Raw genomic sequence first — 14,788 nt, 5'->3', positions numbered from 1 at the left:
CAAAATCACTCACCCCCACACTTATTCTTTTGTAACCTCACACTTTTGACTTTTTTTTTTCTTTTCTTTTGAAGCACTCAAACATAAAGTCATTCTCTCGAATCGCTTCACCAACTACCATGGAAGGGTAGGATATAAGTGTATAGGCTAGGTAGGAATTTGTGGTGCGAATGAACAAAAAGGCTAACAATATATATAGGCTCAAAGTGGCAATCTAGTGGTAAATATCTTTGGGCACATGCTTCTTTGGCCATGGTGGTATATAGTCCTAATGCCTCAATCCTTTCTATCATGTCGCAAGCTAAAAGTAGCCTCGAGAGGTCTCAAGCAAGTTCTAGATACGCAATGTCATGAAATTGTACACACATGAAGAAAAAGTGAATGAACAATGCATACACTATAGATATAGGCACAAAAGCTCACAAATAAGGGCATGCAAGTCAATCAAATCATCTATATGCTTCTCTAATTATGATGAACCAACCTAACCATAGGCTATGTGCACACATATAGTCAAGCATAGATCACATATGCACTCAATTACAAAACAAATTCAAAGTCCTAGATCATGCTCAATCTATCCACAATCACAACAAGTTAAGTCCATGGCTCGTCATTGGGGTTGGAAAAAGGCATTAACCACTAAATTCTAATTACAAAAAGCTAATCTAAATTTTTTTTTTTTTTTTTTTCATAGGCGCCCGAGCCCTCATAGGCGCCCGGGTCCTCAATGAGGGCTCGGGCGCCTATGAAAAAAAAAAAAAAAAAAAAAATTTAGATTAGCTTTTTAAACCGCCTAAACACTTGAGCGGTAATATTTAGTGAACCTTTGTGAGTTTAGTGGGTTGTATCGGGTCTTCTATGTGCCTATTTGATTATGGTGGATTGATTTGACATATGGTCAACACATGCATATACTTGAGCATTTCTCACATGTGCATCTTAATTGCCTTACAAATTCAAAAATCTTATGTCAAGAGCTCGTGAAGAAACTGTCACCGCCTACAAAACATATTGTGAAGCAAGAGAAGCTCACTATGTAGAACAAGAAGATCAAGAAGATGATCTAGAGTGAAGGGTTGAAGACTACGAATCTGGCTGGGATCAATAGATCGCCAATTCTGTTTAAGTCTTTATTTTCCAAGAGATGTAGGCAATTGCCATATTATTTTGTTAGTAGATGCCTATGGTTTAGTCTTTCTTCAAAGTAGGCGTACTCAATGTAAATGTGATGTCTAGGAAGGTTTTGAGATAAGTGGTAATTAAGCCAGCTTTGCTCCACCGACATCTCCCTACTCACCTGGTCACATTTGCGTTGGAATTACCGAAAGAAGTTAGACGACTACCATTGTTTTGCATTAGCTAAGCATTTGGATTAGATTCTCCTAATGGTTAAGAGACAATGATGTACTCCGTTGGCTTATGAATAAAATTTTGAGTTCTTTTCATTATGACTCCATTTTGATTCATGAGCATGTTACTTTGTGACTACGATGGCTGGGCCATCAGTATTAATTCAAGGACATGGAATAGCCCAAGTTATCTTTTCCAAATGGCACCTTGATTAATGTCACAGAAACTCTCTACGCTCCTAGGGCAACTCGCACCTGTGGATAGTCAACGGATTCCATGCGAAAACACATGTAGAGAACAGAAATGAGTTCCTTTGCAATGCCTCTAATGATTGCGAATGAAGGCGCATCTTAGAGAAGTTTATGTGTCTCTCTAGTGGACTCTATGTCACTATTTGAGCTATTAAATCCAATAAAGTTATGAGAGAAGATCTCTTGGATTTAGACACATATTGGCTTTGTCTCGACAGGATAAGTCACCCTGGTCATGATATGGTGATCCGTCTACTAAAGACTTCACATGGACACCCTCGAGCGAAATGAAGCAAGAATCAAAAATTGATTCCTGGACTTAGCAAGACCGCAACAATTGCAGCATCTGGCGCTGCAGCTGTCTTGGAGGGCCATATGGCCGCCCAAGTCCCTTGTGACAACGCCATATTTGGCGCTACCCATGGCCATGACGCCATGGATGTCAATCCCCATGGTTATAACGCCATGGATGCCACTTCCCATGGTCATGACACCATGATGGGTGATATAGTCACAAACTTTGCTTCAATATGCGTTTCAAACGCTCAGGCCCAACCAAAACTCTCCTTGGTTGCTTCTAAGGCCTCTCGCTCATTTTACAAAGCCACTTCCTTAGGAAACTTAGGACTGAGACTGTCCTATGCAAAGGATATGAAAATACTCATTATGTTCTTACATAGAATCCGTAGGGATTCTGTGGACTGATTCCACCAACTTGCGGATGTTTAAATATCTCATGATGTTGGTTGATATGCAAACTCGCTGGTCACGTGTTGTGCCATTGTCCACTTGTAATGCTGCTTATGAAACACTCCTAGCACACATCATATGACAACGGGCTCACTCCCCGAATCATCCTATTCAGTCAATTGGATTTGACTCTGCTAGTGAGTTTACATCGAAGACTTTCGATAGTTATTGCATTTGGGACTGATGTTGGACATCATATTCCCATGAGCACACCCAAATGGTCTCGCGGAAACGACTACGATGGTAGTCCGGACATTGGTAATGCGCACCAATATCCGCCTGGGGTGATGCAATATCGCATGCAGCTATGCTAATTCGTCTACGACCTAACGCCACTCAATGTCTCTCTGCGTTACAGCTAGTGACTGGGTACAAGTATTTTATACTTACGCACATTTGAGTGAGCCATTTATGTGCCAATTGCGCCGCCACAGCGCTCTATAATGGGTCCTTACAAACGAATGAGCAACTCAGTTGGATTTGAGACTCCAACAATCGTCCGCCACTTAATGCCCTTGCTAGGCGATCTCCTTACCGCTAGATTTGTGGATGTCACTTTGATGAGACAGTCTTCTCGTCGTTAGGGGGAGATACGAACACGAATGTTCAACAGGAACGACAGGAGATTGTCGTAGTCTGTCCCCACTATGTCTCATCTCGATCCCTGTTAAAGTGACGAGATCACACAAATATGCTGCAAACATGCCTGCAAGGATGGACGTCCCTACGAGAGGACGTAGCGCCACCCTACACAGAGGTAGGCATGGCGCCAACGCCATAGAGAGTGGCACTCTGGCGTTACAGGTCATGGCCCCAGCTAGGATGCATGGGAGGCCCGTGGGTTCGAAGGATACTTTGGCACATTCCAATCCTTTGATCATCGACACTCAAAATCCGTCTCATGAGAATCTTCCGGGTTATGGTTATCGTTGGGGGACGCCTCAACGTCAAAACCTATTCCTGAGAATATAGAGCTCTATGAAAATTACACTAGTGTACATGAGACGTGGGATAAAAACTCCATCATAATTGATGATGTAGTCACGCATTTCGTTGCGCATGAGTTTGTTGAGTCCGATGATATCGAACCACGCTCCGTTGATGAATGAATGCCAACGTAGAGAGATTTGGCTCAAATGGAAAGATGCGATCCAGGTTAAGATGGATTCTCTAACGAAGAGGAAGGTTTTCTGAGCTAGTGATGCCAACACCTCCTGACATAAAACCTATTGACTAATGGGTCTTCGTTAGAAAGCGTGATGAGAAAAAGAGATGGAAATCTCGCCTTATGGCACAAGGCTTCTCACAAAACGCCCTGGAATCGACTACGATGAGACATATTCTCTCGTAATGGATGTCATTGCACTCCACTACCTTGTCAGTTTGGTAGTTTCCGAATAACTGAACATGCAGCTTACAAATGTGGTCACTAAGTATCTCTATGGGGATCTAGATACGGAATATACATGAAGGTTCATGGTGAACTTCATTTACCCAAGTCAAATGGCTTTAGACCACGGAGCGCGTTTACAAAGAGGTTGAAACGCTCACTAAAGTGACTACTTGATTGGGAAGGGATATGCCCACGCGTTTCCATAACAAGTTTCGGATTCTATCGCGGTTCATGTTGGACATGATCTTCATTGGAAGCCCTTAAAGAGTTAAGGGAAACCGCTGAACACTAGAAATCCGAGTTTGAGATGAAGGATTTTGGGAGAACACGATTATGTCTCGGTTTGGAACTTGAGCATCGTGTTGATAGATGTTTAGGCATTTTGACAAGGTCAAGCCTTCAAGCACCCCCATGATCGTTCGTAGTCTTGATCCTGAAAAGGATTCTCTTCGTCAAAAGGATAATGACGAAGATGTGCTAGAGGCAGAAGTGCCTTACTTGAGTACAATAGGCGCATTATTGTACTTAGTTAAATGCACAAGACCGGACATCTCATTTGCAGTATGCTTGTTAACTAAGATATAGCTTTGCGCCAACGCGACGCCATTGGATTGGTGTAAAAGATATCTTTCGATACTTGAGATGTATGAATGATATGAGCTTGTTCTATCCCTACAAAGAGATGATGGATTCGGACCCATCACACACCAGGTACGCCGCCAACACTGGCCTGCGTCCATCGTCCCCATCCCAAAACGACATGTGTTTTGGAAGGTTTTGCTGATGTTGGGTATCTCTCTGACCCACACAATGGTCATTCCCAATCCGGTTAAGTGTTCACCATGGGAAAAGACCGTGACATCTCGGAGGTCTACATAATAGACCCTAGTCGCTATATCTTCGAACAATGCAGATTACGCATGTTCGAACAATTGTGGTTTAAAGTCTACCACAGATGAGCCTACGAGCATTTAGGATAATGCTACTTGTTTTGAACAAATGAGGCAAGGCTACATCAAAAGCGACAACACCAAGCATAATCAGCAACAACAGACACTCCTCGAGATCAAAGTGAACTAGGTTCGATCTGAGGACAGTGAGGCAGACTTGTTTACTAAGTCATTGCCCAATACCACGTTCGAGAAACATGTGGCAAGAATTGGCTTGCAGAATTTATCTGAACTCCCATGATCGTAGTCATCAGGGGGAGGCGCAGACATCAGGGGGAGATGTCTACATGTTCGTCTCGAATCGTGAAGGGTGTGTTGTGCTCTTTTTCCCCTTCGACCGAGGTTATTTTTGTCCCACTGGGTTTTTGTTACTCGGCAAGGTTTTTAACGAGGCAACGAGAGAAGCACCGCGTTTGGGCAACACAAGGGGGAGTGTTGAAGGAAAACCTAATTTGTGTTTAGCCCAAACTCTAGGTTACTTGACCTAGTGGTAATAGGATTTAATTAGAAGGATCTAGAATCCTAATCAATGTAGAATTACTTTCCTTGTATGATTGAGATTCTATGCATTGTAATCCTCTATATAAAGAGGCCCCTATTATCAATGAGAATACACAGCAAATTCCTCTCAATTTCAGTTTCTCTAAAACAAATTTAACATTTTATCATGATATTTAAAAATTATTCTTATTATTTAATGAATTTTAAAAAAGTTTTAAATTTTTTTTTGTGTCGGCATATATGACAAAGAATCAAACTATTCAGAATATATTTTGATGTTTTGTGTTGGCATTTATACCAAACAGCTGAATTTCGATGTGATTTCAGTGCCACGTGTCAATCTCTAATTAGCTGTCCAAATTACGGTTGAGTATTTGTCCGGCACGTGTCATATCTTATCTAATGATATCAACTCAAACCGTCCATAAATATGGGATCATTGTCATCCTCATCTCTCACAAATTCACAAACACTTCACATATCCAAATCGACATGATTAGGAACACTAAAGTGGGTGTTTTCCATTGATGGAATTTTCCTAAACTTTTCCGTATTTTTCAACTCTCTCCAACAATGCTCAAACACAAAATCACAACCATTTGTGTCGTAGTACGTACGTTGATTTAACATTCATGAGCTACATATAATATTAAGTAAATAAAATATTAATTAAAAAATTAGCTTAGTATAAATCAATCAATAAACTATATAAGAACATTTTACTTTTAACAACTACATGAGAAATAAAAAAAATAATCATTATTGAACATATTTCAATATAATTACCTCGTCCTCCATATTTTCGCCGCTTCTTCGTTGAAAGTGTTCGACCTTGTTAAGAGCTTGGCGCCACTTCATACATGCTGGACTTATTTTCTTCCAACGAGCTTGGCAACTAGAAGTTGTTCTATGCATGCAACCCGCCAGTTTGTGAGCATTGTACTCCTCCAAAACACGACTCCACAATAACTCCGACGTTTGATCTTTTCCGACGGAACGGCGCCAAAAATTGATGCGGCCAAAATAGACACTCAATTTAAAACCCTGTTGTCATTCGTTAGTATATAAGCAAGTAGGGATCGTTCTAACCGGGGATTGAGGGTACTCCTGCAAAGATGGGTCAATTTAAATTAGTAATTATTAAAACAAGTATTAACAAGTATTTATCTACAAATTTACACAAGAAACAACCTTAAAAAAGGGGGGATTCAACTTTTGGGTTTCTAAGTTCCTACAAAATAAAACAAAGAGATAATTATATACATGTGATCGACTTCTTCACACTCAAATCAGAATTTTCAATCCATATCAATATGCAACGAATTAGTTCAATCTAAACAACCTAAAATCGTGCCAACACTAAATATCATAAATGAATTCGAAGTACAAGTCTGAAGAGATCGAGTACCACTTTAATTCTTCTTTTGAATCTCCTAAGTTAGGAAAAGTCCGTAACTTAAAATATTTCATATAAAACATCACGTTAATACTGAAGAGCATCCGTCAACATTAAATATGAATCATTAAGTGCAATTAGAATTCTGAATTCAAACATGTATGCATCCATAAGAAGTTACAAACGCACAAACATGTAGCATATAATCTCGACCATTGTACATAGCCTTTACCACTTCAATTTATGCCCTAAAACGATTATGTGAATTAAAACACAAATTTGGCTTTATTAACCTGCAGATTAACATCATTATTCAACCAAAATCATATGCTTAAAGATATAAAAGATGGCACGAAATCAGATTGGAGAGATATCATAAACAACTCAAGAACATAAAGAAATGAATCTGAAAATTACTAACATAAACTCGTTCTCAACAAAAATCCAACTCCAATGACAAAGTTCATAAACGAAATCTGAAATTCAATACTAAAGAGTACGAAAACAGAAATAAGGGCCATGGATTACACTTTTTGATCTTCAAGGAAGCTTGGAGAACGTCAAGAGAACACAGGGCTTGGCCTTCAAGAACACGAACAGCCTTGGAGAAGTCCTAAAGCTCTTCACGCTGAGAGGCTTTTTCTGAATATTTGGAGAGGGTTTTGGAGAGAAGAGAGCTAGGCTAATGAACTGAATTTTGTGTGTAGAAGTGATGATTTTGGAGTAGAGAATGGCTGCTATTTATAGTGGAATTCTCATCTCTTGTGATGCAATCATAGCCAATCATCTCGAGGTGATTTCTCCTCCAAATTTGCTTGATTTGCTCATGACAAAGTCTTGATTTTTCTGATCTCTTTTCCCCTTAATGACTCATTGTATATTCCTTGAATAATGACCAGATACATCCCTTATTCCTCTCCTTTGAATTGCACTGATTTCTTCTTCCAATTTTGCACATAATGAACTCCTACAATCAAGAAAAATCAGAATTTAATTAGAGTTTATAATCAATAAGAAATCAGATAATTAGGAATAAATATTGATTAAAAACAATCCATTTTATCTCCTCGAATTATTCCTCATTAATCCTTCAATTTTTCTTGATTTAATCACTCAAGAGTTTCTAATGGGATGGACTCTCATTAAAATATAAAAATCAGAAATAGAAAAGTTCAAATGAAGAAAGTTTCCTAAAACAAAATAGGAAATATTTCCTAAAATGAAAGAGGAAAGTTTCTAAAATGACTTGTCCTTAATTTACTCTCATTTCTGCTCTTTTTCGCTTGTTTTCTCCATTTCAGTCCTTGAAGTACCTAAAAACATAAACTATGTTATAATTATTAATTTTAAGAGAATAACTTAGCCAAATGAGGGAAAATATATATTAAAAACGTCACACTTTGTGCTCCTATCAGATTCCCCCACACTTAGCTTTTGCTAGTCCCTTAGCAAAATCAACATAAAGACACACCTTAAGACTCAACGAAAATTTAAAGACTCTACACAAACAAAGACTCTATTGCCCTTCAACTTTTTGTCTCAGTAATCTCTTACTTTCACAACACCAAGATTAGCACTCAACCAAGAATCAATGTTTAAGCATTCGAGAGTTAATTAAAACATATAATCCACACATACATAAGTAGGACTTGGTTGTAACAATGGTGATGGGGTTAAGCTTAGCATGTTTCAGACAAGTATGATTCAAATCCTCACAAGGTATATCCACTCTTTCTTCTCTCAGAATTCAAGGCAATGCTTAAAAGCTTATTCACTCATGTATATGTGAAAGATAAACAAAGTAGATCACATATATAGAAACGAAAGCACATATATTTTATTTTCTTTTAAAGATCTCATGAAGGATATCAACTGCATGCACGAATGGACTGCCATAGGTTCAACTCTTGTAACTCATCTTCACATCAAGGGCTGTCCCATCTTAAGGATCAAGAAGGTCTTCTCAAGGGTTGTAATGGGGCCAAGGCTCAAGGTTTAAAGAAACGAAAGGTAAGGATTTATCAAAGTGTCCTAAAAACCTAGCAGAGCTCATGTAAATATAGAGACCTCAAGAAATCCACCAAAGTATTGCAAAAACGTCACATCCCCTAGAGGTAACATAAAAGGGCCAAATGTCTTCATGTTGGGCCCAATCTTCAATGTAAACTTCCCTTGAACTCTAGTGAAATGGACAAAGGCCAAATTTTTCTGTAGTGGGCCTTCAATTCAAAACAAACTCCAAGATCACTAAGTATGGGGGACTAAAATCCATAAACGTACATTTTTTCTTTTTTTTTTTCTTTTTAGCCGTACACAATTTTTCTTTTCTTTTCATTTTTTTCGGCTTTCTCATGATTTTTTTTCTTTATGGACAAGTCTACCCCCACACTTGAACTTTCACCTCTTCTCAATTTTCATCCTTAGCACCAAACCCATGTAGTATGTCTCAAAAGATAGCTCCACTAAGTTCTTAGAACAAAGGGTAGGGTTGTAACTATACTAAGGTTCATGGTTAAGGACTTTTAAGGGTGATGAACGAAAAGGCTTAATGTAGGCTCAAAGGGGCTTATCTAGGGGAGTCCCACGACGGGCACAAATGGGGACACAAGTTTATTTGGCAATGGTGGTAATTCCTAGGGTGCCTCTATCCTTTCCAGAATCAGGGCCATGTATTGATACCACGTCTCAACAAGCACAAGAGCGAATTCTAGCATTCTCTAGTCCATTAAACTTAATCTATGGCAAGCAGTCAATCAAGATGAAAGAATAATGAGATCATCAAAACATCGCCAAGAAATTAAGAATATATATTTTTTTCATTTTACTCCAAGAAAAAGGGACATGGCTCAAATATCTCACATGAGCTTTTATGAATCAAAACTCATCTTAACATGCTCATATTCTGTACCAAGGTCACGAAATCCATATCCACTACACATGCATACATTTTTCATATATCTCAATTAACCAAAGAATACCATGTTAAAATCATCTCAATATTGTGATCCTCTTTTAGCCATAATTTCAGAGATATAGAATCATCCTAGACAGTTGAAAGGGCATCCTATGACTCAAAACAAAAACAAAAGAAACGAAAATTTTTTATTTTTGACATTTTTCAATTTTTTGTATTTTCAATATATATATGACTCAAGACAAAAGTATAAATCCCTTCCCCCACACTTAAATATTGCATTGTCCTCAATGTAATCAAGCATAAGCATGCAATGATAGAATAAAAGCATGGTATAAGGGGTCACAAAAATAAACACCAAAAAGGAAAAACAAAAGGGAAAAGGAAGAGTTCAAGAAAACAAATCTCCGTTGATGGCTCCTCCACAGCTACGGTTGAATTGGGTTGCCTCCCAAGCAGCGCTTAATGTTTATAGTCTTTCAGCCTAGACTTGTACCTCCATTTAGTCCTTTGTGAGTGGCGCCTCTTGGAGGGGTACTTCCTCCACCGTGTGTTCCTCAAAAGCCTCATAGTAAGGCTTCAATCGATGGCCATTCACCTTAAACTCATTGTCGGTCCTCTCGCTCCTTATCTGTATAGCACCATGAGGGAAAACATTAGTAACAATGAAAGGACCAACCCATCTAGAACGAAGCTTACCTGGAAAAAGCCTAAGTCTAGAATGAAACATCAAAACTTTCTGGCCCACTGCAAAAGATTTCCCACGGATCATTTTGTCATGAAAGGCTCGAGTCTTCTCCTTGTAGATCCAGGCACTATCGTAGGCCTCGTTCCTTATCTCCTCAAGCTCATTCAACTGGAGCTTCCTATGCAAACCTGCCTCATCAAGGTTCATATTAAAGTTCTTCACTGCCCACCAAGCTTTGTGTTCCAACTCCACTGGTAAGTGACAAGCCTTCCCATAGGTAAGTCTAAAGGGAGACATCCCAATGGGAGTCTTGTAAGCTGTCCTGTAGGCCCATAGTGCATCATCGAGCCTCTGACTCCAATCTTTCCTCGTTGGGCCCACAGTCTTCTCTAGTATCCTCTTGATCTCACGATTTGAGACCTCTGCTTGTCCACTCGTCTGAGGGTGATAAGGTGTAGAGACCTTATGCGTGACATTGTATTTCTTCAGCAAAGCCTCAATCGTTCGGTTGCAGAAGTGAGATCCTCCATCGCTAATAAGCACGCGTGGCATTCCAAACCTAGAAAAGATGTTAGAACGAAGGAAATCTGCAACAACTCGAGAATCATTAGTACGGGTGGCCTTAGCTTCCACCCATTTTGACACGTAGTCCACAGCAAGGAGTATATAAAGACAACCATTAGATGAAGGAAAAGGCCCCATAAAATCGATACCCCATACATCAAATATCTCAACAGTTATAATATGAGCTAAGGGCATCTGATCCTTAGGACCTAGGTTACCTGTCCTTTGACACCTATCACAACTCATGCAAAACAAGTAGGCATCCTTAAAAATAGTTGGCCAATAAAAGCCACAATCCAACACCTTAAGAGCTGTCCTACGAGACCCAAAGTGACCTCCACAAGACTCAGAATGGCAAAATGCAAGAATGGATTTATGCTCAATTTCTGGGACGCACCTCCTAATTATTTGATCACTACAATGTTTCCACAAGTAAGGTTCATCCCAAATAAAGTACCGAGCCATTTTTTTAAGTCTTTCCTTATTAGAACGAGGTAAAGTGTCTGGAAACCTCCTAGTCACTAAATAGTTCACAATATCAGCATACCAGGGTTCACTTACCTCTACTCCGAAGAGTTGTTCGTCCGGGAAGGTCTCTTGCAAGGGTAGGGTGTCCTCCTCATGCACAATTCTGCTCAAATGATCAGCCACTACATTCTCACTCCCCTTCTTGTCCTTAATCTCTAGGTCGAATTCCTGGAGCAAGAGTATCCATCTGATGAGTCTCGGTTTCGCTTCCGTCTTGGTGAGCAAGTACTTCAGAGCTGCATGATCAGTATAAACAACAACTTTAGTCTGAAGTAAATATGAACGAAACTTATCTAAAGCAAAGACAACTGCAAGGAGCTCTTTTTCTGTAGTAGAATAGTTCAACTGAGCATCATTGAGTGTCCTTGAAGCGTAGTAGATGGCATAGGGCTTCGTGGCCTTCCGCTGCCCTAACACAGCCCCCACAGCATAATCTGAGGCATCACACATTAACTCAAATGGCAAGGACCAGTCTGGAGGGAGCATGATGGGGGCAGTCGTCAATAAGTCCTTCAGCTTTCCAAAAGCCTTCTGGCACTCATCATCGAATTCAAAGGGTATGTCCTTCTGAAGCAAACGACATAAGGGTCTAGCTATCTTGGAAAAGTCCTTGATAAACCTGCGATAAAAACCTGCATGACCAAGAAAAGAGCGTACCTCTCTCACACAAGTGGGAGAGGGTAAGTAACGTACAAGATCCACTTTGGCTTTATCAACCTCTATACCCCTATTAGAGATAATGTGCCCTAGAACAATCCCTTGTGTCACCATGAAGTGACACTTTTCCCAATTCAAAACCAAGTTTGTTTCAACACACCTTTTTAAGATTAAATCCAAATTTCTCAGACATGAATCAAAATCTTTACCAAAGACACTAAAGTCATCCATAAAAACCTCAATTATCTTTTCAATATATTCAGAGAAAATAGACATCATACAACGTTGAAATGTACCTGGTGCATTGCACAATCCGAAGGGCATACGTCTGTAGGCAAATGTCCCAAAAGGGCAAGTGAAGGTGGTCTTCTCTTGGTCCTCTTGAGCTATACAAATCTGATTGTAGCCACTATACCCATCCAAGAAGCAATAAAAGGAATGACCTGCTAACCTCTCTAACATCTGATCAATGAAGGGCAATGGGAAATGGTCCTTCCTGGTGGTGGCGTTGAGCTTCCTATAGTCTATGCAGACCCTATGTCCTGTCACAACTCGTTGGGGCACTAGCTCATTCTCCTCATTCTTCACCACGGTCACCCCAGACTTCTTGGGCACTACCTGAACTGGAGAGACCCACTTGCTATCTGAGATTGGGTAAATCACATCACAATCGAGCAGCTTGATTATCTCATTTTGGACTACCTTCATCATTGGAGGGTGAAGGCGACGTTGGGCTTCTCTGGTGGGCTTGGCACCCTCCTCCAAAAGTATCCTATGAACGCATGTAGTAGGGCTGATGCCCTTGATATCTGCCAAAGTCCATCCAATGGCAGTCTTGTACTTCTTCAGAACTTCCACAAGTTTCTTCTCTTGATCCTTCTCTAGCTTGGAGGACACTATCACTGGCAATGTCTCCTTGTCTCCCAAAAACACATACTTCAAGTGGTCTGGTAGTACTTTCAACTCAAGGGTAGGGGCATGTACCACTGAAGGAAGAAGTTTATTAGTAGCAAGGGGAATTGACAAAGGAGGAGTGTACCTTGATGAAGGAGGTTGGCTCTCAAGGGCGGCCACAGTTTTGATCACAATAGGCTCAACAACGCCCTCCAATTCTACATTGGGGATGGCGACGCCATCCTCAGTGTATCCCACCCCTTGGGTGATGGTCAAAGCCAACTCATCATCTGCCATTGCATCTAAAAAGCTCTGCGCAAGAGAATCAAGCACATCAATAAAAAAACATGATTTAGAATCAGACAAGGGATACCTCATTGCTTCAAAGATGTTGAAGCCAATCACATCACCATCGAACTCCATGGTCAATGTCCCTTCATAGACATCGATCTTTGTCCTTGCTGTCCTCATGAATGGACGCCCTAAAAGTAATGGAGTTGAGTTTAAGGGTGAGTCCTCCATGTCAAGGATATAGAAATCTGCAGGAAATATCAGATGGTTCACCTGCACAAGAACATCTTCCACATATCCCTTAGGATACGTGTTGGACCTATCAGCCAATTGGACAACAACATTATCTTTCTTAAGCTCACCTAACTCTAGAGATGCATATAAACTATATGGCATAACATTAATTGATGCACCTAGATCTAGCATGACATTTTCAAACTTAGTGTTTCCAATGACACAAGGAACAGAAAAACTCCCTGGATCCTTAAGTTTTGGAGGCAATTTCCTCTGGATAACTGCTGAGACAGTTTCATTCATCTTCACTACCTCCTTCTCACGCGTTTGTCTCCTTGTGGTGCACAACTCCTTCAGAAATTTGGCGTACTTTGGGACTTGTGTTATGCACTCAATCAAGGGCATGTTGACTTGCACCCTCTTAAAGATCTCCAAGATGGCTTGATCAGATTCATCCTTTTTGGACTTTGCAAACCTACTGGGGAAAGGAACACGAGAGAAAGGGGAGTTAGTAGTAACTGAACCTTTAGGGTTTAGATCATTACCTCTTAGTTTCAAAGGTGGCTCAGATGTTTGAGGCACATTTGTTTCAACCCTAGAAGTGGCTGGATCATGCTCAATATCCTCCTTTGTAACCTCAACGTCATCCTCCTCCTCATGGGCTACATGGTTCTTCTTCTGGGCCTTCTTTTGGACCTTTGGGACGTCCCTAAGCTCTTTTCCACTCCTTGTGACGATCGCCTTTGCAGACTCAAAGTTTGGGTTGGGAATGGTGCTGCTTGGAAGCTTCCCACTCTCAGATATCTTTCCCATGAAGTCCACCACCTGTCCCATTTGCTTCTTAAGCTCAGATATGTCCTTCGTGTTACTCTGTTGACCTGTTACAAGAGCTTGAGTAGAATTTGTCAAAGTTTGTTGCCCTTGAAAAAGGGCTTCAAGCATCTTATCGTAAGAAGGGTGAGTAGCATTATTAGGAACAAAATTATTATTGGGAGCAAAGTTTTGAGGAACCTGAGGCCTCTGATAGAAGCTCTGAGGACGTGGAAAGGGTCCATTTTGATTCTGGGGGTTCTGAACATTCTCCGTATTGCTCCAACGAAAGTTAGGGTGGTCCCTAAGTCCTGGATTGTACGTGTTGGAAAAAGGTTTGTACCTTTGAGATTCAAAAGCATTTAAGGACTCCCATCCACCATTTTGTATCAGTTGGGGGCATTGATCAGTTGGGTGCCCTTGAATAGAGCACACCCCACACGCCTTTACTCCCTCTTGGCCTTTCTCGATCAAAACTTGAGACAACAAAGCACTCATATTATTCAACTTTTCCTCAAGTGCTGAGTTAGAAGTTACCTCATTTACCCTCCTTGAGGAGGATAATGCCCCCTCATATTGTTGATAATTGAGAGAACGATTTGCCAACAGCTCCT

The sequence above is a fragment of the Rosa rugosa genome, chromosome 6, assembly GCF_958449725.1.
Source record: "Rosa rugosa chromosome 6, drRosRugo1.1, whole genome shotgun sequence".
Lineage (NCBI taxonomy): Eukaryota > Viridiplantae > Streptophyta > Magnoliopsida > Rosales > Rosaceae > Rosa > Rosa rugosa.
Note: the sequence above shows the minus strand (reverse complement) of the source record.